Source organism: Sus scrofa, chromosome 5 (assembly GCF_000003025.6).
Source record: "Sus scrofa isolate TJ Tabasco breed Duroc chromosome 5, Sscrofa11.1, whole genome shotgun sequence".
NCBI classification, from domain to species: Eukaryota; Metazoa; Chordata; class Mammalia; order Artiodactyla; family Suidae; genus Sus; species Sus scrofa.
Genome location: NC_010447.5, coordinates 89,588,605 through 89,616,275, shown reverse-complemented (window position 1 = coordinate 89,616,275; position 27,671 = coordinate 89,588,605). Strand labels below are relative to the sequence as shown.

General features: G+C 46.2%; 1 long non-coding RNA gene across 1 annotated transcript; it reads left to right on the top strand.

Annotated features, from left to right (window-relative positions):
• LOC106510420 lies at positions 1,754-14,481 on the top strand. The gene is made up of 3 exons (XR_002344260.1): positions 1,754-4,976; positions 5,823-5,942; positions 9,012-14,481. It is a non-coding gene; the product is annotated as an uncharacterized LOC106510420 (long non-coding RNA).

Genomic DNA, 27,671 nt, shown 5'->3' with positions numbered 1-27,671 from the left:
CCTGGCTCCGGGAACTCCCATATGCTTCAGGGTAGCCAAAAGTGAAAGAGAAGAATTGGATGTTTGATGTGTGAACATCTCTGGTTTTGTTGACCCAGCATTCCAACCCTCTTTCTTCTGGAAAATGCCAATTTTCTTAACACAAACATGTTATAGGGAGTCTCAACTCCCTGCCTTAGTTAACTGGACCAGAGAGAAGTAACATATCAAATAGGGCTGATTGAAATAGAGTGTTTTGGTGCTGAGTGAGCAGATGACCCAAACCAGAGCAATGGGAGTTTAGAATTTGAAAAACTAGCACTGGGCAAAGAGGCTTATTCCCTCTCAAAGACAAATGGAGGAGAGATAGGACATTTGATTCGTCTGAGGCATAATGCCTAGGGAAATAAAGCCAGCACGAGAGAAACGGAAATAAGAGGTGAAAGAAGACTCCAGAGGTATCTGAATCTGACTCCTTGTCTCTAAGGCACAGGTGTGCCCTGCCATCTCGGATCTATCTGAGACTTCCAACGCAGATTCTTTTTTGCCTGATACAGTCTGTCTTGCTGATGCAGAGGAACAGAGTATACAGAGGGCCAGCTATACATTTTACTTGGATTTTGGAGTGTCAGTGTTGGCACCCCAGCCCCAGTGTTGTTCAGGAGTCACCTAGAAATACCTGTTGAAAGACACGTTTCAGGTTAATACTCTGCCGCCTGCCCCAAGCTCCCTCTCCAACTTCAGGACAGCTGGGAACAGTGATCTAGTTCACTGGGGAAAATTCACTTTCTCTGCTTCCCTCTCTGAGCCCCAACCTCTTCTGAATAGAAGAATTACTATGTGCCAACACTTTATGGGGACTTAATGAGGCAACAAATGTGGAAGTACTTGGTAGAGTGCTAATCAAATGTTAAGAATATTCCTCGTTCATCTAGTCCTTTTACTCCTGCATTTCAGGGGTGAAATGTGTAGGCTAAAAATCTCTTCTCCGTGGTTCTTTTTTTGGCGGGGGGGAGGAGGGGGGCGCGCCTGCCTGCAGCATGCAGATGTACCTAGGCCAGGAATGGAACCTGCAACATGGCAGCGACCCAAGCCACTGCAGTGACAACACCGTATCCTTAACCCACTGAGAACTCTGGCTTCTTTAGTCTCTTACCCCAGTTTCCCAGCTTTTTTCTCCAGCCAAATTCCCCTTGCAGTCTATTGACAACTGTTTTGCACAATCCCTAGGGGCGGTCAGCAAGGGGAGGTCTGAATTCTTCTATATTAAAGACAGACTATGCATCGATGATAAGCACTGATGCCCAGGGGTATTCTGCCTTCTAGGTGATTCATGTAAAGCAAAGGAACTGCTCTGCCTACTTCCATTCAGGCCCCTTCTTGTCCTTCTCCAGAACACAGAGGTGGCAGGGGGACAGGGTTTCACATTGCAAATCTGATGTCATTCCTGTGCCTAAACGCTTTAATGTGTGTATTGTACTTAAAAAAAAAACAAAAACAAAACATTTCGATATGTATTATACAAAGAAAACAATGCACAGATCTTCAGTACAGTTTGAAGGGTTTTGATAATTGGATAAGCTTGTAAAACCGCCACTCCAGGAGTCCCCGTCGTGGCTCAGCGGAAACAAATCTGACTAGTATCCATGAGGACACAGGTTCCATCCTTGGCCTCGGTCAGTGGGTTAAGGATCCAGCGTTGCCACGAGCTGTGGTGTAGGTCGCAGAATGAGGCTTGTGTCTAGTGTTGCTGTGGCCGTGGTGTAGGCCGGCGGCTACAGCTCAGATTCAGCCCCTAGCCTGGGAACCTCCATAGGCTGCGGGTGTGGCCATAAAAAGACAAAAAATAAAACGAAATAAAACCACCACTCCAAACAAAGTACAGAACATTTCTATCATCTCAGAAATTTCTCTTGCTCCCCCTTTCCCGTTACTTCACCCCTTGCCCAGCCCACACACCCGAGGCAACCACTTTCTGATATTTATTACCATAGATTCGTTCTGCTCATTTTTGGATTCATACAAATATAAATGCACCGTGTGGACTTTTTTGTGCCTGGCTATTTTTAATCAACACAATCTTCTGGACAGTATTCTGTGTTGTTGTGTGTCCGTTCCTTTCGATTGAGTATAAATATACCACAATTTATTTATCCATTCTCTTGTTGACAGACGTTTGGATTGTTTCCAGTTTTAGGCTATTTTAAGGTGGCTATGAATATTCATGGTCTGTCTTTTGGGGACGTCAGTGTTCATTTCTCTTGGGTCAATACCTAAAAGTGGAATTGTCGAGGAATAGGGGCTTTAATGGCCTAAACTCACTTAGGATGAAGCCCCAACCCTGCACGGCCCTGATCACGTCTCTGGAGTTGTCATTGCACTGCCCCCTTCTCATCACCCTGACTGCAGCCCCTCCGTTCACGCTCTTGCCTCTGCCGGGTGTGCACTTTCTTCCTCCTTTCCAGCTTATCCAGCAACAGCTGCCCGCCTTCCCCATTAAGGCACATCCTTTATTGTAGGCACAGAGCCTTCTTCATGCCTCGGCACATACCCAGACGGTGATTTTATTTCATTTATTTTTTTTTTAATGATTTTTATTTTTTCCATTATCGTTGGTTTACAGTGTTCGGTCAATTTTCTGCTGTACCACAGAGTGACCCCGTCTCTCTCTCTCTCTCTCTCTCTCTCACACACACACACACACACACACACACACACACACACGCGTTCTTTTAAGACTGTGATTTTATATTCATCAACATGATTACAGCTGACACTTGGGCAACTGCGGGTTAGGAGTGCTGACCTTCTGCACAGTAAAAATCCACATATAACTTATAGCCGGCCTTCTGTATCAGCAGTTCCACGTCTGCAGATTCAACCACCCCTGATGGTGTAGTGCTGTAGTAATTGAAAAAAATTGGAAAAAAAAAAAACCCATGTGTAAGTAGAACTGCACAGTTTACACCCCTGTTGTTGAAGGGTTGTATTTGCTGAATGTTTGCTTCTCAGCAGCAAAGCTCCACGAGAGCAGGTTATCTGTCTGTTCCACTCACACAGGCCTGGTCTAGGTTCTGGCACATACTGAGCGTTTGATAAGTTACCGTTGGGTGAATGAATAATGGTGCTGTTTCTCTCCCACCACAGATTCTGCTCTCCACTTTAGTAAAACTCCTTTTGGCCACCCAGAGGAGAAACCCTTGTCCTTTTCATGAGTTTCTCCATCACTTGGACGCAGCTGGAGGGAGAAAGACCAAGGCAATCAGTTATGTTGGGCTGCCTGGCTTCCAGGAAAGAGAAAAGCTTGAATTTCAATCTTAATAGTTTTTGTCTTAAGCAGACCATTATACAAACAAAATTCTTGGTAAAGGGGCTTCAGATCCAAATAAGACAATGAGGCAGTGCAGTTAGCAAGTATTCCACCCTAACCTAGATCTAAGGGGACTTGCCTCTGGTTTTCTTTGTTTACTCAAGTTTTTCTTCTAGAGGACAAAGTACTGGGGGCATTCTGAAGACAGCACTGATTTTCTTGGAAAGCAGAAATTTTTCTTAGTAAGGGAATGAAGTTGTTCCCAAAGAAATGTTTGAGGATAAAATGCTACGCAGTGAAATTTGCCTGTGGATTGAAAAGTGCCTAGTGAGGCCTTTTGACCAGTTGACTTGCCAGAGCAGAGACCTGACGAGGTGGGGAAGCTCTTCTACCTGATGTGCTGTTACTGTGAGCGGGCGATTCAGGGAGGTGTTTAGCTACACACCCCGCTCCTCCTCCAATCCCCCAGTAGGCACAGGAATGAAAGGGATTTCAGAATCTTGCATACCTTCGCCCGACTCCACCTTTTTCCTGGATGATTCCCTTCCGGGTTGATTTCTTGTTTGCAGAGAATGACAACAATGAGCGGACGGTGTGTGGATACAGTTTCTTCTCTGTTTTGCCTTTGCAAAAGGAATGCAAAAAATGCGATCCGAGAGGAGGCGTGTAGTCCAAAAGGACTATAGCTGTTCAAGAAAACAGCTAGAATTTTATCACCACCAGATTACTCTTACTACCATCAGGAAATGAAATTATTTTAGGAATCAGCAAACATGTCATATAGAAGGAATGGATTCTGCTCTCCTGTCTTTAAATAGGGATGGATGATTCTTCACTTGAAGATTTGAGGACGTCAAAGGTGATAATATACATCAGAAAGTCCACTGGAATATTTATTCAGAAACTTCAAAGTGTTCATGCCCTTCCCACTCCTAGATATGTGTTCCGAAGAATTAATCACAGACAAGGGTCTATTGCAAGAAAGGTCACTGTTGAATTATTTACAGTAGGGAGAACTTGGAAATGGTCTAAATGTTTCACAAAGAGAGAATGGCTACATAAATTCCGGGGCCTGCTTATCAGAAATATTATGGTATTACAAAATGTTTGCAAAGTCCAGTTAATAAGATAGGAAAAAAAATCGCCTTGTGAAAGCAGTACCTAGAATAAGGCCTGAGATATTGTAGGCACTCTAAATATTTGTTCATTCAATACATGGATAGAAAAAAATGATTTGAAATTCTGCCAGAGAAATGGAGGTTAACATTAGAAAAAGCAAACAAAAAAACTGAACATAAGTAGGGTTAACACTTTTAGAAAGGCATTTTGCAGAGGGAAAGAAGATGAAAGCGATTCTCCCCTCTTCCCCCAAAAAACAACATAAAATCTGACCTTGAATGCAGGCCAATGGAAAAACTCTCTCCCAGGACATTTTAGATAGAAACAGAATTCATTTGCAATGACAGGGGGTGCTTTCCTCTAAGAGGAGAATTTATTAACGTAATAGTTCTTGAGCACTTTTTTGGTGTGTGTGCTAAAAATTTTGCTGAGATGTCAGTTTGAGAAACTTTTCAAATTTAAAACAGTTTTGTTCCTTCACTGCTTTGTTAGGTGAATATTTGGAAATATTTCTGGCTCATCAAACAGTCTTAATTCCAGAGAGACATCCAGACAGAACATCTGCCATGTAAGCCTGTTTCCTTCTTTTGCCCTTTAAAGTTAAGACTGGCAGCTGTGGGCATTCTTGGAAGTGTTTGCCTTATACATTTGAGCTCATTTTTAAGATCTGGCTCATCGCCAGTCTGCACTCCAGCTTCTGATACTTAAATAGGAGATGCAGCTACACCAGATATAAAAGAGCGCGTGCGTGTGTGTGCATGTGCAGAGGGGGCCATGAGAATAGTCACAAAAAGAAAACTGACAAAGAGATGTAGGTTGGAAGATATATTCTGAGCCAAGGGCTGCACTTAAGCAGAATTAGGGGTCTACGTACAACAGGAATCTTTCAAAATGAAGATCAGATTGGAGCCATCAACGTCTAGAGTCACTCCTATGAATACATGAGTTCTTTCCTGAAGCAAATTTCACTGGCTTCACTGAGTGGGAAGACTTAGCTTTGGGAGGTGGAGGAGGGCATTATAATTTTGGAAACTCTTTTTAAGAAAAGAAAGCAATTTTAGGATACAGATACTGTCACAAGGAGACATGACAGTGCCTACACCCACTAAACCCCACTGTATGTATCCCCAAACTAGCTTTCCCTTAGCCAGATCTCATCATGTCCAAGGCCTCTCCTAAACTCCCTGACATGTGGGAGACTGCAGCGAAAGTCAGAGAGCAAAGACAGAGGTCTTAACTGGCTCTGGTTAAAGCATCTTAAATTTGCAAATTTAGCAAACACACGTGCCCTTGTGAGCACACTGCTGGACTTTTCCTAGGGCCTGGCCAAGGTTGGGGCCTTGCAGTTCAAGCTTCATGAACTTTGAGATGCATTTCCCTCTGACGATGCACCGCCCTTATCATTTTCCCGCAGATGACATCAGACTGAACGCAGCCAATCGGATGGGTGAAAGGCAGAAATTACAGAAAAGTCACGGTCGGGACTCAAGTATTCTTGCTAGCCCCGGCAACCACAAGTCTGTTTTCGATGTTTGTGAGTCTGTTTTTACTTGGTAGATATGTTGATTTGTGTCATATTATACGTAGGTGATATCATACGGTCTTTGTCTTTCTTTTTCTGACTTTGCTTAGTATGATCATCTCTAGGTCCATCCTCCTTGCTGCAAATGGCATTATTTCATTCTTTTTAATGGCTAAGTAATAGTCCACTGTGTATCATCCTTATCCATTCATCTGTTGGTGGACATTAAGGTTGTTTTGATGTCTTGCCTGTTGTAAAGAGCGCTGCTATGAACACAGGGGTGCATGTATCTTTTTGAATTTGAATTTTGTCTGGATAGATGCCCAAGAGTGGGGTTGCTGGATCATATGGCAACTCTATTTTCAGTTTTTTGAGGAAGCTCCATGTTGTTTTCCCTAGTAGCTATACCAGTTTACATTCCTACCAACAGTAGAAAAGGGTTTCCTTTTTTCCACACCCTTTCCAGCATTCATTATTTGCAGACTTTTTGATGATGGCCATTCTGACCGGTGTGATCACATACATTCTTATACCTCTTGTGAGATGATGAAGGACATGTTTGTTCTTCTGGAAGCTTCAGTAGAGGAATCTTGGTGCTGCAGATCCAGCCTCCTGACATAAGCCTTAGTGTTAAGTTGGGAGATAAGGCTGATTCCACCCGGTGGAGAGGGGAAAGGGACTTAGGAGGGCAGTAGAGTTACTTGGAGGTGAGAAGGCTGGCAGAGAGTACCCTGTCCAAGGACCTCAGTTTGGTGCTTGACTTAGCAATCGTTGCTAGCTTTACAGTTCCCTCCCGGCTGCCAGGTGGGGAACTCAGAGCAAGTTTCTCAGGAGAGAGGTTTACACATGCAAACAAACAAAGGAAGAAACAAGGTTGACCTTTGGGTGGTCTGATGAACTTTAAGTTCTGGAGAAGTCAGGAGACTGGGCGTGAGTGGCTGCCTGAGGGATGGAGGACACTCTTGCAACTCTAGAAAGCCCTCAGCAGCGACGGCATCAGTAGCATTAAGAGGGTATAGGTCCCGGATGGGTGGTTGGGGGTATGTGTGGCAGAGAGAGCCCTTGAATGAGACGCAAAGTCAAACCATTTAGTTCAATTAAAAATATGAGCTTACGGAGTTCCTGTCCTGGCTCAGTGGAAATGGATCTGACTGGTATCCTTGAGGACAAAGGTTCAATCCCTGGCCTTGCTCAGTGGGTTAAGGATCTGGCGTTGCCATGAGCTGTGGTGTAGGTTGCAGACATGGCTTGGATTTGGCTCTGCTGTGGCTGTGGCATAGGCCAGCAGCTATAGCTCAGATTCAACCCCTAGCCTGGGAACCTCCTATGCCGTGGGTGCAGCCCTAAAAAAAAAAAGCAAACAAACAAAAATGAGCTTACTAGACTTCCCTTGTGGCCCACAGCATAACCTCACATCATTGTCATTGCTATGGCTCTGGTTCAAGCCCTGGCCCTGAAACCTCTACATGCTGCAGGTGCAGCCAACCAATTAAAAAAAAAAAACAACAAAAAAACAAGTTTAGCTGAACAACGCATTTTTTTTTTTTTTTTTGGCTATGCCTGTGACATGTGGAAGTTCCCAGGCCAAGCACTGAACCAGCATCACAGCAGCAAGCTGGGCTTCTGCAGTGATAATGCTGGATATTCCAACAACACATGTTTTATAAGAACTTACAGAAAAAAAAATAGTGCAAATTAAATACATTAGGAGGGTTGTCTGTGGGAGAGGGTTAAGGGTAAGTTTGGGGATTAAAAGGGAATGTATCACCCACCCACCTAGTTCTTAATAAACAAGAGAGGGATTTGAAAACAAACAAAACTCTCCAACAGCAATGGAAGAACATCTGTGTGTGTGTGTGTGTGTGTGTGTGTGTGTGTGTGTGTGTGTGAAAGGGAGCCATTTCTAGTGATAATGCTGGGTTGGAGCCACATACAGCAGTTTCAGGTTCTCAGGGGTCTCAAGGCTGTGGAGCTTTGGGAAGTAAGGGCGGCCCATGGATGAGAATAGAAGGGATATTTTTAAAAACCACGTCATAGTTTTTTGGGAAAATGATACATGAATTTTTTTTTTTCTTTCTTTCTTTCTTTTTTTTTTTTTTTTTTGTTGTTGTCTTTTCTAGGGCCACACAAGTGGCATATGGAGGTTCCCAGGCTCGAGGTCTAATCGGAGCTCTCGTCATCGGCCTACGCTGCAGCCACAGTCACGCGGGATCTGAGCCGCATCTGTGACCTACACCACAGCTCACGGCAACGCCGGATCCTCAACCCACTGAGCGAGGCCATGGATCGAACCCGCAACCTCATGGTTCCCAGTGGGATTCGTTTCTGCTGCGCCACCACAGGAACTCCATTAAATGAATTTAACCCATGTAAAATACTTAAAAGAATGCCTGACATAGAGTATGCTCCCAATAAATGGTTGCAAAAATAACCTGAAATTCCACCTCTCATAGATAAATTAAGATTCTGGTAAACATTCCTTCCAGGAAATATAGCCATTATTTTTTACTCATTTATATATAAAGGAGCTCAAGCTCTACTTGGTGTTTTGAAACGAAATGAAGTTCAGTCTCTCTCTGGACATGCATCCCATCAGTTTTCTTTCTCTAGAGAACCCTGACTGATAGAGTTTGTTAGCTTGTCCAGCTGAACTCTTTATAGGCTTTCTGTGTCTCTTTTCATCTTCCCTTCTCCTCCCGTCCCTTCTCCTCCCTCTCCTTTCTCCCTCCACCCCTCCCTCCCTCCCTTCCTTCCTTCCCTCTTTCTTTCCTTTCTAAAAATTATCTCCCTATCCTGTGTTGGGTCTTTTTTTAGCCCCTCTGCTTATGCCTGAGATGGGGCAACATGACCTGGGGACCCCTTGAAGTGAGGGGCTCTGGCCTATAATCCCTGGGGTTTTGGGGGGAGTGAGGAGGGACATCTATGACAAGCGAGATTATACAAATAAATAAATCAAATAAATAAGCCAAGTCACTGAGGATGCGGCTCAGTTAAGGGAATTGTAAGAAGCAGGTCCTCCTTCATCTGTCAGTTAACACTGAGTGTAGACGTGCCCCTTGCTTCTTTGTCCCCCCTTGGTAGTGGCTGATGTCATCGCAGCCGCCTAGAAGAACGGTTCTCTGCAGTGATGGACGTTCTGTGATGTCCCTGCGATTACGGAAGCTGGCAAGGAAGTCTTCTCTCAGCACTGACCACCGGAAGCTACAAAGGAGATTCATTTTAAGCTTTCTGGGAAAGGAGCTGCTTGGTGAACCCCAGTTTTTTCTCTTAATTTACTATACCAAAGAAGTATGTCTTCAGCCTACAGCAAGAGAATGTTCTACAACTTCAAGAGCCTAAATAAACAAGGCTGGTGTAGAAGAGAGAGAGAGGGTCCTACTTGGTGGGTACTTGACTGGCGAAGCATCTGTGCCCAAATGGCAGCTCTCTACATACCGCATAGGCTGGCGACTGGACTATTTTTCAAGTAATCAGACCTGATCTGAGGAAGCTTTGCAAGTTCCCACTTTCTGTATCTTAGGTCAGCATTCCCCTGCCTGGCCCGTAGGATTCCTGCCATTGGAATGGAAGCAGGATATGTTTGTTTTCTGTGGCTGCTGCAACAAATTACCACAAACTGGATGGCTTAAAACAGCAGAAGTTAATTTTCGCACCGTTCTTTGGGCCAGCAGTCTAAAACCAGGGTGTCGGGAGGGTTGGGTTAGAAGTCCCATCTGAACGACACTGAGTAGGGAGGGTCAGCTGCTGCAAATAAGAGCAATACTGCTCCCAGAAGGAGGAGAACAGGTGCAGCTGGGCAGCCTCAAGCATCAGACCGGGAGAGCAGGGACAAAGGCAGGGAGTTCAGCTTACTCGTGCTGAGTCGTGGCGTGGCTGGTGAGGCACCCAAGTGCTAATGCCCCATCTATTAAATTTGGCAGCCAGTGCATCATTTTTAACCTCAGTGAGATCACTTTCAGTAGCGCGTGAGGCAGGAGGACTGTTGAAGGCATTGAAGAATGAACGGGTACAGAGGACGCCGAGGTGGTGGTGGTCAGAAGCCAAAGAGAATGAGGGTTTCTGCAGAGGACGGTGTTGCTTGTGCAGCCTTTCAGGGCCCATGGCAGTGCCCTAAAGCAGTAGTTCTCCAAGGCAGGTCCCCAAACCAGCAGCAGCAGGCACCTGGGCACTTACTGGAAAGCAAATTTGGGGGACCTACCCGAGACTTAGCTGGATCAACAAACACAGGATGGAGCCCTGAAATCTGTGTTTAACAAGCTCCCCAGGGGATTTTGATACAGGCTGATGTCTGAGAAGCAGGCTCCCGGAGCCTGGGGAAAGAACCTTTGCTAGAGCTGGTTGTGCCATCTGGCTCGGGGAGGCCTCTGTGCGTTTTGTGAACATGTCGAGCCCAGCTGGACTTGCTAGAAGCAGAGTCTGGTTTGGGGTGGAGGTGGGGGTGTTGGGCCCAAGGACACGTATTTCTGTAAAGCAAGCAAATGAGGCAGGATCCCTGCTGCTTGAGTATGAAATACACCAGTTTTGATCTTTCAAGCAGATCTGCAATTTGACATTTTTCCACTCTCTGAGCAACACAGTGCCGAAAGGCTCTCTTAAAGGACAAGCCTGGTGTTTGGCTGGAGCTGTCACAGAGCGGCATTTCTCACAGTATTTGCAGAGCCCGTGGGAAATGTTAACCAGAAACTCAGTCTGCTCTTTGACTTCAGTCTTTACGGTTGAAAACCTCTCTAAAATGGATCTTTTTGTCACTTGAGAGACTAGGATATATCCAAAGTAGAAAAATTGTAAAAGATTTATTATCTTTACAAAGCAGAGTGGCTTTGAGATGAACCCTCTAATAGAGTCCCTCTTACTCACATGTGCTCTGATTTGCTTTGTTGGGAGGAAAAGACTCTGGGATGGAGGGAGCTCCGCTGGGTGCTGGCACTTGCTGATGCCCTTCAACCTGCATGGTCTGTGGCACACTGGGTGTCTGTTGGATTTCCCTTTAATGGCTACAATGCAAGTTTTTTTTTTTTTTTTTTTTTTTTTTTGTCTTTTTGGGGCCACACCCGCGGCATATGGAGTTTCCAGACTAGGAGTCGAATCAGAGCTGTAGCTGCCGGCCTACACCACAGCCATAGCAATGTGGGATCGCTAACCCACTGAGCAGGGTCAGAGATCGAACCCGCGTCCTCATGGATACTAGTCGGGTCGTTAATCACTAAACCTTGATGGGAACTCCCTTTTAATGGCTATAACGAAAGTCACCTGTCCAGTGGGGCAGATGGCAGGAAGGATGGCATGATATAAACTCAGCGAGGATAGGGCTGGCTAGCTCTTGCTTTTCCCTCTAAAACTTAGAATTATAATAGCACCCAATAAACATGCTGAATGAATGAAAGAACATGGTAATTGTAATGGAATTTTGGATCATTTTGGAACCTACAGGTATCAGGACCATGATTCTGAGCATTAATTTTCACCATCCGGGTCCATAAATACAGCATGTGTAGGCAGGACTGGCTACATAATTTGGGAGAGCAGTTAAAATTAAAAATGCAGGACCCCTTGGTCAAAAATTAAGAACTTTGAGATGGTGACAGTAGAGCATTAAACCAAGTGTGGGGTCTTTCTAGGTGTGGGGTCCTGTGTTCCTGCACACATACCCCGAAATCAGACCTATAGGTAGGAGATAGGATGAAATCTTACTAATCCTGGGAACTTAAACTTTTTGCAGAAATCCTTGAAATGACCTTTTAAGATACTTACCTTCTCCTTTTCTATGAAAGAGCAGGATAATATCAAAGTGAAGGTGTTGATGGTGAGGACTGGAGTATCTCAATTCTCTTTCACTTTGGAATGTGTCCGTCTTTGCCATGTTGCTCTCCGGTGCCTCCCGCTGGAGAGATCAGAGTGTATTTCCCAACCGCATGTAAGCCTCAGCATCTGACTTTTGGGGCAATGGGATGTTAGGGGCCATGACGTGAGCAGAGACCTTAAATGCGCTTCTGTAGTTGGGCTTGGCCCCTTGAGCTTCTGTTTTTACCATGAGAATAACTGTCCCAGGTAGCTGCTAGTCCAAGGAAAATGAGAGAAGTGTGCAGTAGACCTGATCCAATCTGTAGCCCAATGCAGAGCTGCCCCCACTGCCCCACAGACCTGTGAGGAAGAAAAGGAAATGCGTTTGGAGTTCTCGCCTTGGCGCAGTAGGTTACAAATCCAACCGCAGTGGCTCAGGTCGTGTAGGGGGTACAGGTTTGACCCTGGCCTGGCACAGTGGATTAAAGGATCCAGTGTCTCCATGGCTTTGTCATGTAGGTCATAGCTGCAGCTTGGACTATATCCCTGCCCTGGGAACCTCTGTATGCTGCATATGTGGCCATGAAAAAAATAAATAAATGCTTTTGGTAAACCGTGACTTTGGAGTCTTTTGTTACACAGCATGCAAATAGCAGAAATCTGACTAATAAAGTATCCTTAAGATGAATCCTAGTACACAGATTTTTTTCTGGCCTCACCTGGGGCATATGGACGTTCCCAGGCCAAGGATCCAACCTGTGTCACTGCAGTGAAAATGCTGGATCCTTAACTCACTGAGCCACCAGGGAACTCCATAAATAGATAGTTTACTGCCTTTCTAAAACTTTGGGCATGATGAGAATGATAAAGGGGAGGCTAGAGAAGGAATCTAAATCAATGTTGAACACTTGATGTACCACCCTGATGCTCAACTCAAGCCAGCAAGTACTGAAAAAAGGACTAAACTGTGCTAAACTGCCTATCATTAGAGATCTTATTCCAGTTTGCTTGTTTTTTTTTTTTTTTTTTTAAGAGATTACATGTACTATATAGTGGTTTCCTGAAGCAGCATCAGGAGGAAGAGTGGTCGTTTTTAGGGATGCTGGTCCTGTGCTTTGGCAAAGGTGGACGCAGTCATCAGCCTCAGCAGCAGAATTTTCGCAGTATTTAACAGCCGGTATGGAAAGGGCTCGGACCCGTCAGGGAGAAGCCCTGCCTAGACCCAGCTTCAGAGCCGGTGAGCTGTGATCAGCTCTTCAGCAAGGGGATGTGGGGATGGGGGCTGTTTTCTAAGAAATGCAGTAAAAGTCCTGAGCCTATGCTCTGAGCCAGTGGCATTGAGTTGGACTAACTCGGAATATGTGACTGAAAAGTAAAAAGGAGACTTTCACTGTGGCAGATGGAATAATAGTCCCAATACCACTCCAAAGCGGTTTATACCCTCATCCCGAGAAACTACAATTGGTTCAATGGCAAAGAGGAATTAAGACTGCCGATCAGCTGACCTTAAACGAGGGAGATTATCCAGGTAAACCCAATAGAATCACTGGCATCCTTAAAAGCAGAAAAAGAGGGCAGAATAGGGACAACCAGAGATGGTAGCATGAGAAGTACTTTGTCTGGTGTTGCTGGCTTTGAAGGCGGAGGACTGAGGCCACGGGCCGTGGAGTGTGAGCAGGCTCTAGCCACCGGAAAAGCCGTTGAAACAGATTCTCCCCCGGGGCTCCGGAAGCACAGAGCCCTGCTGACACCTTGTCTTTAGCCTGGTAAGACCTATTTTTGATTTCCGACCTCTAGAAGTAAGATAATAAATTTGTATGTTTAAGCCACTATATTTATGATAATTTGTTACAGCAGGATAGAAAACGAATATATTCCCCAACAGGGAACCTTTAGAGCGCTCTTACTAAAACAAGGGGGGAAATACTGGGAAAGCAAACAAATAGACCAGAACAGATGGATCCTGTAGACTAGATCCCTGGGATGTCTTTTCTCTGGCTCCCTGGGTATTCGCCCGGGGGAGACAGAATGGACTTTACAGAGCGTTGTCCACGGTCGTGTGCACGTGTTCCACGAAGCCAGAGCTGGCAGCACCTGCCAGCAAGGGCAGGAAAGCCACCTGCGAGTGTTGCTCTGAAGGTCGTCCACACAGACCTGAAGCTGGGTCCTTCCCGCGCAAGCTGAGTAACCCTAGGCAAGGTACTTGGCCTCTCTGTGCCTCAGTAAAAAAGATGATAAATATCTATCTGATGGAGTTTTTATGAGATTTAATGATGTTCATACATGCAGTTAAGAATCATGGCTGGCATGTGCTTAACGATGGATAACTCTTAACAGCTGCTGGTAACGGTTCTAGTAGTACTACTGTATGATACACGTGGCGATTAGTAACCCTAAATCTGGAGCCAGACTACTCGGGGTCGAAGCGAACTCTCACTTACACCTCTGCTTGGGCGAGTTATTTAACGTTACGAGGCCTAGATTTTTCCCGTGTAAATGGGGATGTTAAAGGCATTCACAGTTGTGATGAGGATTCATCAGTTAATACATCAAAGTCCCAGAGCCATGTCTGACCGGTCCAATAAAGTTCACCTGTCATTAGCATCATCATCAGTGCTGTGGGTCCACCATCACTCTGGACGACTAATAACTAAGCAGCCACCACCTACGCATCTGGTTACTGCTCACGTGACCATCAAGACCCATCAGGTTGGGAAGAACCAAAGTTCCCCAACGATGGGCGTCCCAGGGAGCAACACCATTTTTCTTTTCTTTTTTCTTTTTTGTCTTTTTGCCATTTCTTGGGCTGCTCCTGCGGCATATGGAGGTTCCCAGGCTAGGGGTCCAATCAGAACTGTAGCCACTGGCCTACACCAGAGCCACAGCAACGCTGGATCCGAGCCGCATCTGCGACCTACACCAGGGCTCACGGCAACGCCGGATCCTTAACCCCTTGAGCGGGGTCAGGGATCGAACCTGCAACCTCATGGCTCCTAGTTGAATTCGTTGACCATTGAGCCATGACAGGAACTCCAACACCATTTTTCTCATCAGGAAACCAAATGATAGTAGTACCTAGGTGAGATACATATATACTAGATGAAATGAAAGTGAAAAAAATGAGTCACCAGAAACCACTGTTAAGGAAAGACTCCCTGAAAGAGATAGGGCGAGAGCCTACCTGTTTCTCTGCTCTGTGATTATGCAGATTCGTCCTTGCCTGTCGCTTTTGATTCCATGTTTTTTTTTTTTTTCAATGAATGTATTAGATTTGTAGTTGGACAATGATCATGTTTATGCACTTTAACACGGTAGGAACTTTAGGCTAAGGAACCTTCCCACTTTCCTGTTCAGAGCAGCTCTTTCAGCAATACCAAGAATTCCCACTTCGGTAGATAATGACAAGAAACACGACAGCCCGTTTGCTAGTAAACAGGCAAATCTTTTCATGGCAACAGCCGATTTAATCAAAACATTCTGGTTTTTCCCTCATCTGAACCCACACAAGGAATGAACCAATCCAATTGGAAAAAATATTTGTTTTATTTTTGCCACATCTATTTACTCTTAGGGACTGTTTAACTTCATCTGGCAGAGAAATTGGAAAGAACAAAAATACTCGAGGCACTGAATGGCCTTCTCTATCTCAGGCACCAGACAGGAATGGCCTGGAGGTATTGCCACAGGGACCTGTTCTGGAGCCATTTCTGGACATCCTCTGCCCTCCTCTTCATGGGGGAGCATCAGACTGTTCCTGTGCCAGGTTTTGGAGGTGGGGTGCGGAATGGGAATTGGAGGAGATAGTCACATGACAGCCGTGCCAATGACCTCCAAATAGGAAATACTCCTTCCACAAAATGTACCGACAGTTGCATTTTATCCAGGTATTGTGTAGGGGTTACAGAAAAGCAAAGATGAATTAGATATGCATCAAATCTCAAGGAACTTCCAGTCAAAGACATCCCATAAAAACACAGATACCGGCGGGGAGTGGACAGCTATCGATGTGTTTTGAAGTTGGATTCCTGGAAGGAGATCTGGAGCAGGGCTGGTGTGCTTTATTGAAGGAGGGCTCTGGGGTGATAACTTTGAGGATGCCAGCGGAGGAGGACAGGGTAGGAGAGAAGCCAGATAAAGAGGTGGGTGCAGCAGGGCCTGATCCTGTGAGGTGCTCTGAAGCATTGCAGGTGCCTGTGGTATAACACAAAATACATGCATATCTGCTCTTTGTCCCTGATGCCTGGCACAGAGCTCCAAAACCCTTAGAGATGATCTTTTGTATGCTAATGAGATGAGTCCTGTGGGGGCCCCAGATAGCTTCAGGATGGGAGCCAGTCACCCAAAAACCAACTGCATGATGAGAGGGTTCGTCCTTTCAGCCCCACTCCCCAAGGTCTGAGGAGGGCAAAAGGGCGGGCCATGGAGGTCAATCCCCAACAGCCAGTGATTTCATCAATCACGTGCTCATAACGAAACCTCCATCAAACCCCTCAACAAATGGGGTTCAGGAGTTCCCGTTGTGGCGCAGTGGTTAACGAATCCGACTAGGAACCATGAGGTTGCAGGTTCGATCCCTGGCCTTGCTCAGTGGGTTAAGGATCCAGCATTGCTGTCAGCTGTGGTGTAGATCGCAGACGCGGCTCGGATCCCGCGTTGCTGTGGCTGAAGTGTAGGCCAGTGGCTACAGCTCCGATTGGACCCCTAGCCTGGGAACTTCCATATGCCATGGGTGCGGGTCTGGAAAAAGGAAAAAGACAGAAAAACCCCAAAACAAAAAACAAATGGGGTTCAGAGAGCTTCTGAGCTGACGACCACATCCATGTGCTGGGAGGGGGGTGCACCCCGACTCCTCAGGGCAGAAGCTCCTGTGCTTGGGGCCCTTCTGGGTCTTGCCCTGTGCACTTCTCCCTCTGACTGCTCATTGGTATCCTTTATAGGAAATTGCAATAGTAAGCTCTTTCCAGAAGTCTGTCAGGCATTCCAGAGAATTATCAGGCTTGAGGGGGCATTATGGGAACCCCTGAATGTGTACTCAGTTGGGCCGAAGTATGTGTGGCCTGGGGACCCCACTTTGTGACTGGCCTGTGAAGCAGGGGCTGTCTTGTGGGACTGAGCCCTTTAAATGTGGGACTCCAGTGCTGACTAACTCCAAGTAAAGAGTATTAGAGCTGAGCTGCTGGATACCCAGCGGAAGCTGGAGAACCGTTGGTGTTTGAGTGGTCAGAAGATCATACAGAACCGCAGAAGAGAGCGGCTTTTGTACCCCACATCGGCTAGCCATTGGCTGTGGGGCTGCCCCCGGGGATAGAATAACCTCCCAAACGTTTCTGGGCAAGGTGGCTCCCATGGGTCGAGGGCACACTCTCCAGAGAAAGGTGCCGCTGTGAGCCTGTTGTGGCCAACACTCATAGCAGCTGTGGAACGACCACACTTGCCGGGAAAAGGCAAATGTGGGCAGAACACAACAGCACTGATGGCAAGGTAGCATTGAGAGGAGGGAAGTTCCCAGGAGATGTGACTGAGCCACTGAACTCAGGACGAGGCCGAGCGGTCATTCAAATGGTGGTTCTTCCTAAAGAAGTAAAACATTTCTTGCAACAGTCATCGAGGAAGCGCCGGCCTGAAGCTTCCAATAAGACATAGGTGATTGCAGAGGCCGAGGTTCTCCAGAGAAGCCGTACCAATGGGGGCAAGTAACTTGCTAAGGGCCACTTAGCAAAGGAGTGGGATTCTAGCGCAATCTGTGACTTCCGTGCTGCTGCTGCTCCCCCTGTGCCCTGCTCACCACCTCCTCCTCCTCCTCCCTTTCTCCTTAGCTTCCTTTATATCTCAGGGTCCTCAAGCTTGATGTGCGTCAGAATCAGCTGAGGTGCTTCTTCAGCCAGATTGCTGGGCCCCACCGTGAGAGTTTTGCTGCAGGGGGACTGGATGCCGCAGAGAGAGGGCCGCGGCAAAATTTGCTGGGTCCAGTGCAAAGGGAAAACGCAGGACCCTGTCCAGGGGAGAAGTCCATCTCCCCTTTCCAAAGGCCACAGCCCCTGTCCACCCCAGTAGGCACCCGCCCCGTCCAAGGAAATGCCACCTCCATGCCACGGCATGCTCCGTACCTGGATCGGGGCCTCCAAGAAGCCCCTGAAAAGTTTCTGTGGTGCTGCAGGCCCGGGATGGGGACAGTGGCTGCCTTGCCCTGACCAGAGCACTGAGGGGTGTGCGTCGGAGCCCTACCCTCTTCGTGTTGATGCTTAGGCCCCACCAGGGGCAGAGGACGATGGTGAGTCCAAGCCTCCATGCGCCATTGCCATCTGGGGCCTGGGTGGAGGGGGCAGGGAGGGTGGGGGTGATGGCCTGGAAGGCAGAGAAGCCCCGGGAGGCAGACTGTGTATGAGCCCAGGCTCCAGGGCCCTGAACTTGCTCCCCTGTCCGAGTGGACTTCACTTAGAAAACACTCACAGATAAAATTAAATTTCAACTGCAGGCTGTTTGTGGCCTCTCTGGTTGCATGCCCACGAATCCCGCCCTGGCCAGGGGATATTTGCATTTCTAGCAAGTTCCCAGGTGTTTCTGAGAATCGTGTCATCGTTCCTCTTTTTTTCCCCAAGCGAGGCAAAACATTGCTGCAGTGTGTGTCTTTCCTCTCCGCCTCTGTGAAACGGTGGTGCGTCTGCCTCACAGGATTCGGGGAGGGAACGCAGGGGGGAGTGCTTAGCCTGGTGCTGAGAACTCGGGCCGGACTCTGTCATAACGTCATCAACAAGCCTCCGAGTCATGCTTGCTATCGATAGCACCACCTCTGCTTTCGAGCAGGTTGTTGCTCGGATGCTTTTATCTATTGTTTCCTGCCCAGTTCCCCTCCATGGTCTGTAAGCTCAGTTTTGAGAAGGAACTGGAAAAGGATAGGGGAGAGGCCTGGGTGGGAGACCTCAGAGGGAGCCGGCAATGCCGAAAGCTGAATCAGGAGGCGATAGATAAGGATGCTGCCATTTGCCTTAACAGGGGTCCTCCCTGGATCCTCTGAAATTGGCCCTAAAGCTGAGCGTGAGGAGGGCTGGGGGGACCACGGCACCCATGTCCCCCTGGGAACTGAGTTTCTGGTCTGTAAATGACGTGTATACCTTTAGGGAAGAGACAGCTCCAGGAGTTATTCAGAGAAGGACAAGATACAGTCCTGGGGATGGAATGGCAGCTCTCGTGGTGGCCCCTCCTGTCCCTTCAGAGAAGCAGAGAGGGACTGCTTTCCCTTCAACATCTAGGCCAGGTTAGGGCACCCAGAAGCACGAGACTGCCACATGGCTGGCTCATTTCCAAGAGGCTCTATTAAAGCTGGGCTATGGGGCCGTGCTTACTCTGCCAGGCTTACCCACCTTGTCCTGCATGGAAAGAATAATTTGTTCTCAAGCCCTGGTGTGGAGAGACTAAATCCTAGAGAGAGAACGAGGTTAAATTCCTCTGCCACAGTCTCAACCTTGGAATCTCCCTGGAAGCTCAAGAAACCCCAGTGCCTGGGGCCCCCCCTGGGGATTCTGATTTAATTCATTTGGGGAGCATTCTGGGCAGTCTAAAAACCTCGGCAGGTGTAAGGCCCGTGCATGAGGTTGAGAACCCCTGCTGTGGGACTTGCTCAGTACTGGGTGGCTCTGCGGACCCTTTCATGCAGAATGAACCATACCACCGGGGCACTGCCGTTATTCACAGCGTGTGTCCTCTCCTTGGGGGCCCTCCAGGGAGTCATCAGGATGCAGAGCATGTACACAAGAGAGAACCACTCTAAGGTGAGGTGCCGATGGGGCGTGGAATCATGCTAAGGGGACGTGGGAGGGCCACTGGATCGCCCGTGAGCACAGGGTGAGAAAAAGAAATCAAGAAGAGGGAATCGGGTTGTGTCTTGAGTGTGTCCCCTGGGAATAAAATGAATGCTCTATACAATCTTCCTTTTGCTGTTCTGATTGGCAGGAACCCTTCTTTGTGGCCTTAAAGGAGCTGTTGTGTAGAGCGTTTGCCCCGCTGGGTCCCGACACCTCAGCCTGAGGGAGGTGCCGGATGTTTATGAGAGCTTTGCCTGGTCTGTCCTCTCCTCTCTGCCAGACACAAGCTGCCAGCTCAAGCACAACCTCCTCACCTCCAATCAATTCTGCAAACATTGATGGAACACATCTTTTCTCTGACGGCAGCACGCGAGGAACTAGGAGCACACGAAAAATAGCTGTTGTTGCTGCCCATTAGGACTTTTCTTAGAATGTTGACCCAAAGCAAGTTAACTCGCCAAGTGATATTTTAGTTTCCTAACCCGAAAAGGTGATAATGATAGAGTTTACCTTGAAAGGTTGTTGTGAGGTCTAAATGAGTTAATATATCAAAACACTTGGAGGGAAGGCTGGCATGTATTAACGTGAGCCAACGTTATTTTGATGGTATTAATATCACTATTATGGCTATCACAGTGTGTAACACAGATAGAGTCTTTGGTCTTATGAAACTTACATGCCAGGAGTTCCTGTCATTGCTCAGTGGTTAACGAATCAGACTAGGAACCATAAGGTTTCAGGTTCGAGCCCTGGCCTTGCTCAGTGGGTTAAGGATCTGGCGTTGCCGTGAGCTGTGGTGTAGGTCACAGACGCAGCTCGGATCCCGAGTTGCTGCGGCTCTGGTGTAGGCTGGCAGCTACAACTTCGATTCGACCCCTAGCCTGGGAACCTCCATATGCCGTGGGAGTGGCCCAAGAAATGGCATAAAAAAAAAAAAAAAAAAAAAAAAAGAAAAGAAAAAAGAAACTTACATGCTAAGAGGGAAAACAAGCAATTATAATAGAGTGGTCAGAAGCAGAGATGCTGTGGGAAAATTCAGGAGGGGCCTCCTACCAAGCTTGGGAAATTATCAGAGGTTTCCTAAGGGAAACGATGGCTTAGCTGAGACCTTAAGAATGATGAAGAGATTTGCAGGTATGGGAGTCATGGTGACAAGGGAGAGGCAGAGGAACATTCCAGGCAGAGGGACTCGCTACGTCAGCAGATGACAAGGAATGGCTCCGTGGAAAAGAGGGGGACATGGGAGGAGCAAGATATACAAGCCTGGGAAGGAGGATAAGGCATTAGAACTTGATCAAAAGTGGAGAAGGCACAGGTCCTGCTCTTGAGTAGCTCCCAGTTACGTGGGACATAAAATAGCTACTACATTATTTTCATTTAATACTTCATATACTATGAGACTAAAGAGGAAGGGGCTGTGGCAGAGAAGAAAGGGTTTACAGAAAAAGCCAAGAGGAAACACCCAGATCACCAGGGACAAGTGCCCCGCGGGAATACTGCCTCTTTGCAAGCATGCCTTCTTGCCTGTCTTCCCAGGTCCTTTTGGTGCAAAAGCATCCCCCACCAAGTCAGAATCTCAGTGTGGTCCCCAACGCCATTTTCTCCCTCCTGCCCCACATTCAACTTTGGCCACGTCCCACTGAGGTGCCACCTCTAATTCTGTTACCTCTAATTGCACCGAGTGAGGGCTTTATGGTCCACCGAGAGATGCTTTCAACAACCAGGTCTTTCTCTCTCTCGTTGCCCTGATCAAATTCAGTTTCGTACCGTGACTGCCAGAGTGATCTCTGCAACATGGAAATCCAGCCATATCGCCCCCTGGGGCAAAACTGTTCCGTTTCCACAGCAATTTGCTCTCCCGGCATTTCTACCCACCCACAGAGCTACCGTGAGCTAAGGATGCATGTGTGTAAAATCAATCCCTTTGGGGAAACAGGAGTACTACTTTTGTTTATCATTTATTTATATTTTTAACTTTAAAAATTGAGATAATTGACATGTAACACTGTTTTAGACAGTACAGTGTGAATTGGTAATTTATATATTACAGGATTATCACTCCATCGCGTAATTATTATCTTTTTTGTGGTGAGAACATTTAAGATCTAGGTAAGAGTGCTATTTTTAAACCTGTTTTTAGTACTAAAGATAAAACTGTATCTTCTCCTATCTGTAATTTCACTGAACCTGAACTATTCTTTTTCTTTATAAGCTGCATTAAAGTGGGGATGTGTGCCTAGACCTTTTAGTTGTAGATTAAAAAAAAAAAAAAATCACTCTTAACTCGCTTGTCTTCCCAATGTTATTTACTGATGGAGTCTTGCATGTACACCGACTTAGCCTGAATAAGCTGTACACCAGCTTTCCCTCCTTTTTGTTCTCTTCCGAGGTGGTTCTTTTCTAGTTTTACCTTTTTATAGAGTCAGGTTCTTAGGGAATAATTCATATAAAATAAATTTACTCCTTTACAGTGTACCATTCAATGAATTTTGTTGACTGTATATAGTCATGTAACTGCTGCCTTAAGATATAGAATTTCTAACAACTCCAAACATCCCCTCCTGCTCTTTGCAGTCAATTTTGTCACCCGTCCTCATTTCCTGGCACCATTTGACCTGTGTTCCAGAATAGCACGTAAATGGAATTCTATAATATGTAGATTTTTGTGTCTGGCGTCTCATACTTAGCATATTGCTTTTGAGACAAATTCATATTGTTCCCAATCTTAGGGGCAAAACATTCAATCTTTAACTTTAGGAATGATGTTACCTTTTTTTTCTTTTTGGTAGAAAAGTCTTGCCAGAAAAGTCTGTTCCAAGCCTGCTGAGATTTTTTTTATAACGGATGGATCCTGAACTTTATAAATGCTTTTTAAACATTATTGAGATAATTATGTGATTTTACTATTCTAGTCTGTTGAGATTGTGAATTTTACTGGTTGATTTTGAGTAGTGAACCACCTTTGCCTTTCTGGAATACACCCCAGTGGGTCACGATATATTTTCTTTTTTATAGATTACTGTGTTCAATTACAATATTTTGTTACTATGCTCATGAGAGAAATTGGTGTATAGTTTCCTGTCTTACCTATCTTTGATATCTAGATAGTGCTGGCCTCATAGAATGAGTTATGAAATGTTCCCACTTCTATTTTTTGGAAAAGTCTATGTAGAATAGGTGTTGTTTCTTCATTATATGTTTGGTAAACTTTGCCAATAAAGCCTTCTGAATCTGGAGTCTATTTTTTTAGTAGAAATAGGGCTATACAGGTTATCCATTTCTTGTTGAGTGGGCTTTGGTAGCAGGTGTCTTATTCTTTTGTGATGGTCTTTGTGTGAGATGTTGGCATATTATAACTGTCTTCTGATTTCCCAGGTGCTAATAGTGATATTTGTTTATTCATACCATCTTTATTGTGACATTTTTATTATGCCATCTTTATTTTTGTCCATTTAAGGGCTGCAGTGAACAGATTACAATGCAGTTAATTTGGCTGACAGTGAACATGGGGCAGAAGAAATTTGGTGGTTGTGGCAAAGTAGAAGGCATTGCACATAGACTTTGGCTAAAAATTTTATGTCATGAAAGACAAAGATTTGCCTGATGGCATTGTTAGAAAACATTGCCTTTTTTAAGATTTGTTTTAAAAATGGAAGAGAAAAAGAGAAGATGCAATAAAAATCTCCTTTCTAGCAAGCGCTGGAAAAGCCAAAGGGAAAATGGTAGGATTTTACCATTCATGATGCTCACAGAGTCATTTCTAAACAGAGTTTCTGGTTTTTAGTATTTTAAAATAAATAAGATGTGACTTTAGTGTTTATCTTTGGAATTGTTGGCACATATTGAAATGTAACAATTTCTTCATTGGCAGTATTTTAAAACAAAACAGGAAGAATTCAACTCTCCCCCCTGGATTCTTTATCCCTAGCCTAGGTTTAAACATTGTAAATAATCTTTGAAAAGTTAACAGCCACATTTGTTGGAATAGCACTTTCAGTGATTTGAATGACCTATTATTTATTTATTTATTGTCTTTTGTCTTTTTAGGGCCGCACTCACGGCACATGGAAGTTCCCAGGCTAGGGTTCTAATTGGAGCTATAGCCACCGGCCTACGCCAGAGCCACAGCAACATGGGATCCAAGCTGCACCTGCAACCTACACCTCAGCCCATGGCAATGCCAGATCCTTAACCCACTGAGGAGGACAGGGATCAAACCCTCAACTTCCTGGTTCCAATTCGGATTCGTTTCCGCGGCGCCACAACGGGAACTCCTATTTGTTTATTTTTAAATTTTAATTTTTCACTGTTTTTTGTTTGTTTTTGGCTGCACCCACAGCATACTGAAGTTCCCAGGCCCGGACTGACTCTGAGTCACAGCTGTGGCAACGCCAGATCCTTAACCTACTGTAGCACAGTGGGAACTTCTGAATGACCTATTTTAAGAGCAACTCACCCTCCAAGCTACTTTTCCACTTAGAAAGTTTTCACTGTTCATACCATACCCCATGCTGTTTTCCAAAGGATGGTTTGTTTCCGAGTGCAGAAACCTACTTAATCTACTTTGGTTTAATTTCCTTACAGGTAAAGTAGATATTTCTTTTCTATATCTATGGTTGGTTCTTCTTATAGCCAACCATCAGTGGTCAGGTATATGCTGTGACATATTGGTGAGGAGAGATTAAAGCCATCCTATAAAGGCGAGGTGGTGATATTATATTGCTTTCCTTTATGGCAGGGCAGGATCATTATAATCTAATGGGCTAGGAAAGCAAAAAAGGCCTGTATACGTGATCAGCTGGTCTTTCCATGAGGCGTGTATATGGAAGCTGTCCTGCGACTTGAGGAGGTGGCTTCTGCCTGTAGGGTTCAGAGCCTGCCTTTTGTAGCTCTGCCACACGCCTTTGGTTAAAGTTAGTTTCACCCATGATTGCCAATCTCCAGGTTGGTTCACTGGGTGCTGCTACTTCTCAGAATTCCATGACTGAGTCAGGAGCCGTGTTTGTTATTTACTGATAGGTATTTCTTCTGCCTGTTCTGCTTACCACATCATCGTACCAGGCCTTGACCTTCGTGACCTCCTCTGGAAAATCAAACATACCTAGAAGCTGCCCAGGCTTAGGTCTGATAACACCATCAGTTGCTCTTTGGGACGTCGTGGAGCAGAGCGTGGAAGGTGATTTGAATGAGAAGGAAACATAATCACTCATCAAGTCCAAAAAAAATTATTTTTTAAGGAGAAAACAAGAATCCAGAGAAGTGAAGGGGTTTGATCAAGGTCTCCTCTTCTAGGAAGCCTTTCTGGACTTCCCAAGGTGGTCCTGTGCTTCCCAGCTATTTGCAAGGGCCCCCTGAGTTCCTCCACATCTCTCCCCCCATTTGCTAAAGTGACTTCCTGGTGGTTTTGTTGCTGGACTGAGTCACACTTGTCCACAAGACCTAGGACATTTTACACACTCAAGAACAGTTGTTGAGTGGTTGAGTCTCTCACATGCCGTCTACCAGGTACAAGAGATGTGAGGTTAGGCTCATGGAGGTGAAGGAGCAACTCCGGGAGAGCCGAAGCGCCTCTTGGTAGCAGATCCGAGTCCGTAGGCTGAGCGAAAGATTAAGCTGAGAAGCACAGGCAAGCAAGGGAAGATGAGAAAGTGAAATGGATCCAGGCCAGAAAGAAGGTAGTGAACCTGTTTCCATTTCCCTACTTGCAGATGCCTTTGATTGATTGATTGATTTGGTAACTTGAGGTCAGATGTCTGCTACGGGCCAGAAGCTATTTTCAGCATTGGAGATACAAGAGCAAAGATAACAGAGTCCCTCTTACATTTCCAGTGGAAGAGAGACATGAAATACATATCAAATGACAAACACTGATGACATCAGAGAGTGGTAAATGCTGGGATGAATAGCAGGGGAAATAAACAATCACCGATAAGCAAAGGAGGTCTCTTTGAGCAAAGACCTGAGCAAAGTGAAGGATCAAGGCCACGAGGATATTGCAGGATAGCATTTCAGAGTCAGTGCAAAGATCCTGAGGCGGGCTTGGTGTGTGTTGAGAAACCAGGAGGCCAGAAGGTTAAGGCATCTTGAGGGAGGAGAAAAGAGATGAAGAAACTTACCCCGCACTAGTGAAATAGTGTCTTTTCCAGCACCAAAGTCTTCTGATGGGTGACCCTCTGACCACATGGCCAGTTCCAGTAAGAAATGCACCGTACAACACTGAAAGCAGAATTTACCCCTCAAGACTGTCCTCCCTCTAGGACAAGGGGTCTCACCTGAGGTCAACAGGCCCCCCGAGGAGTCACAGTCAGGCTTCAGGTTGTCAATTAACCTCCCAAATCTGTGCCTCCCTCCAGAACGCTTTTCTGCAGAGAACGTCTTCGATGGACTCGACACGCACCTGCCTGCCGGGCCAGGGAGGAAGGCAGAACGAACGAGATCAGGTGTGAGGACTCAGCATCGTCTGGTTTGCCTGTTAAACGGGACATGTGCTTCACGTCCAGCAGAGGAGTAGGTTCTCTCCCATTTGTCTTGACAGAGTCTTGGCTTGTCTTTCATTTCCCCGCTCTGGTAGAGACACCGGGCCAGAGAAATCCTTCTCCACCTGAAGAAAACCAACAATGCAAAGGGGTTGGCAAGTGGTGGGTAATGTTCAGTGCTGGGGGTCCCTGGAGGACAGGGAGGACTGCGGCGCACGCAAGGGCGTGTTCCTTCCGAAGGGGCAGTCATGACCCTGCTTCGGCGGATCACCGCCTTGAGGGAATGGGGCCCCGTGTGCAAGATCTTAGGGCTGGTTAAGAGAAAGCAAAGTTCTGGATCTCTGGGGGTGAATCCTCTAGATTTTTCATTTGATTCACATTTTTTTCTTAGAATCCTGGTAGATCAACCAAAACACACAGGGGTGTGTGTGTGTTGCTGTGAGCTGTGGCGTAGGTCAAAGATGAGGCTCAGATCTGGCATTGCTGTGGCTGTGGTGTAGGTCGGCAGCTGTAGCTCTGATTGACCCCTAGCCTGGGAACCTCTATATGCCATGGGTGTGGCCCTAAAAAGCAAATAAAATAAACAATAAAATAAAAGCTAAATAAAGCTAACAAGCAGCTCTGGGGCAGTGACCAGAAGGTGACTGTTGGGTTTCACACAGGCCAAGATATGATAATCTTATGCAAATTCAAGTTCAAATACAAACACATGTCCTCATGAAGCTTGCATTCTGGGGGAGAAAGACAGGACCCATGATAAAACATAAACTAGGTTAGACAGTGATTAAGCGTAAGGGGAAAAAACCAGAGCGGAGGAAAGAGAAGGGGTGTGGGGAGAGGGTGGATTCTGAATAGGGTGATCAAGCAAGTCTCACTAAGAAGGTGACAGTAGGAGTTCCCGTCGTGGCACAGTAGTTAACGAATCCGACTAGGAACCATGAGGTTGCGGGTTCGATCCCTGCCCTTGCTCAGTGGGTTAACGATCCGGCGGTGCCGTGAGCTGTGGTGTAGGTTGCAGACGCAGCTCGGATCCTGCGTTGCTGTGGCTCTGGCGTAGGCTGGCAGCTACAGCTCCGATTGGACCCCTAGCCTGGGAACCTCCATATGCCGTGGGAGCGGTCCAAGAAATAGCAAAAATGACAAAAAAAAAAAAAAAAAAAAGAAGGTGACACTAAATAAAGATGTGGGGAAGTGAGAACGCAAAGCATGCGGATTACCTGGAGGAAGAGCCTCACAGGTAGAGGAAACAACAGACAGCGGTTCCAAAGAAGGAGCAGGGGGAGGGTTCTGCAAATAGCAAGGAGCCCGCTGTGACTTAGACTTTGTGATCAAGGAACAAAGCAGGAGGAGAAGAGATCCGAGAGGAGAACAGGACCAGACCTTCTAGGGTCTTGCCAGACCCACATCTTGCTACCCTGAAAAAGAGCTGCTTTCATTTCTTCACTTTCTGTCATGTCCACATGCATAATATTATAATGTCCAAATCAGAGCGTAGATACAATTTCATATCCTACTTCACCTAACATGATCCCATAAACATTCACCTAAGTGGTTCCCATATGTGTTTCTTGGGGCCAATAAAATGCTGGGCATCGCCGAGAAACATTTCAGAAACAAACAGAAGTCAAAAGTCCTGCTTGGATACAAACTTGTCCCCCCTTAGCTGGTATTGTGCTTAATGT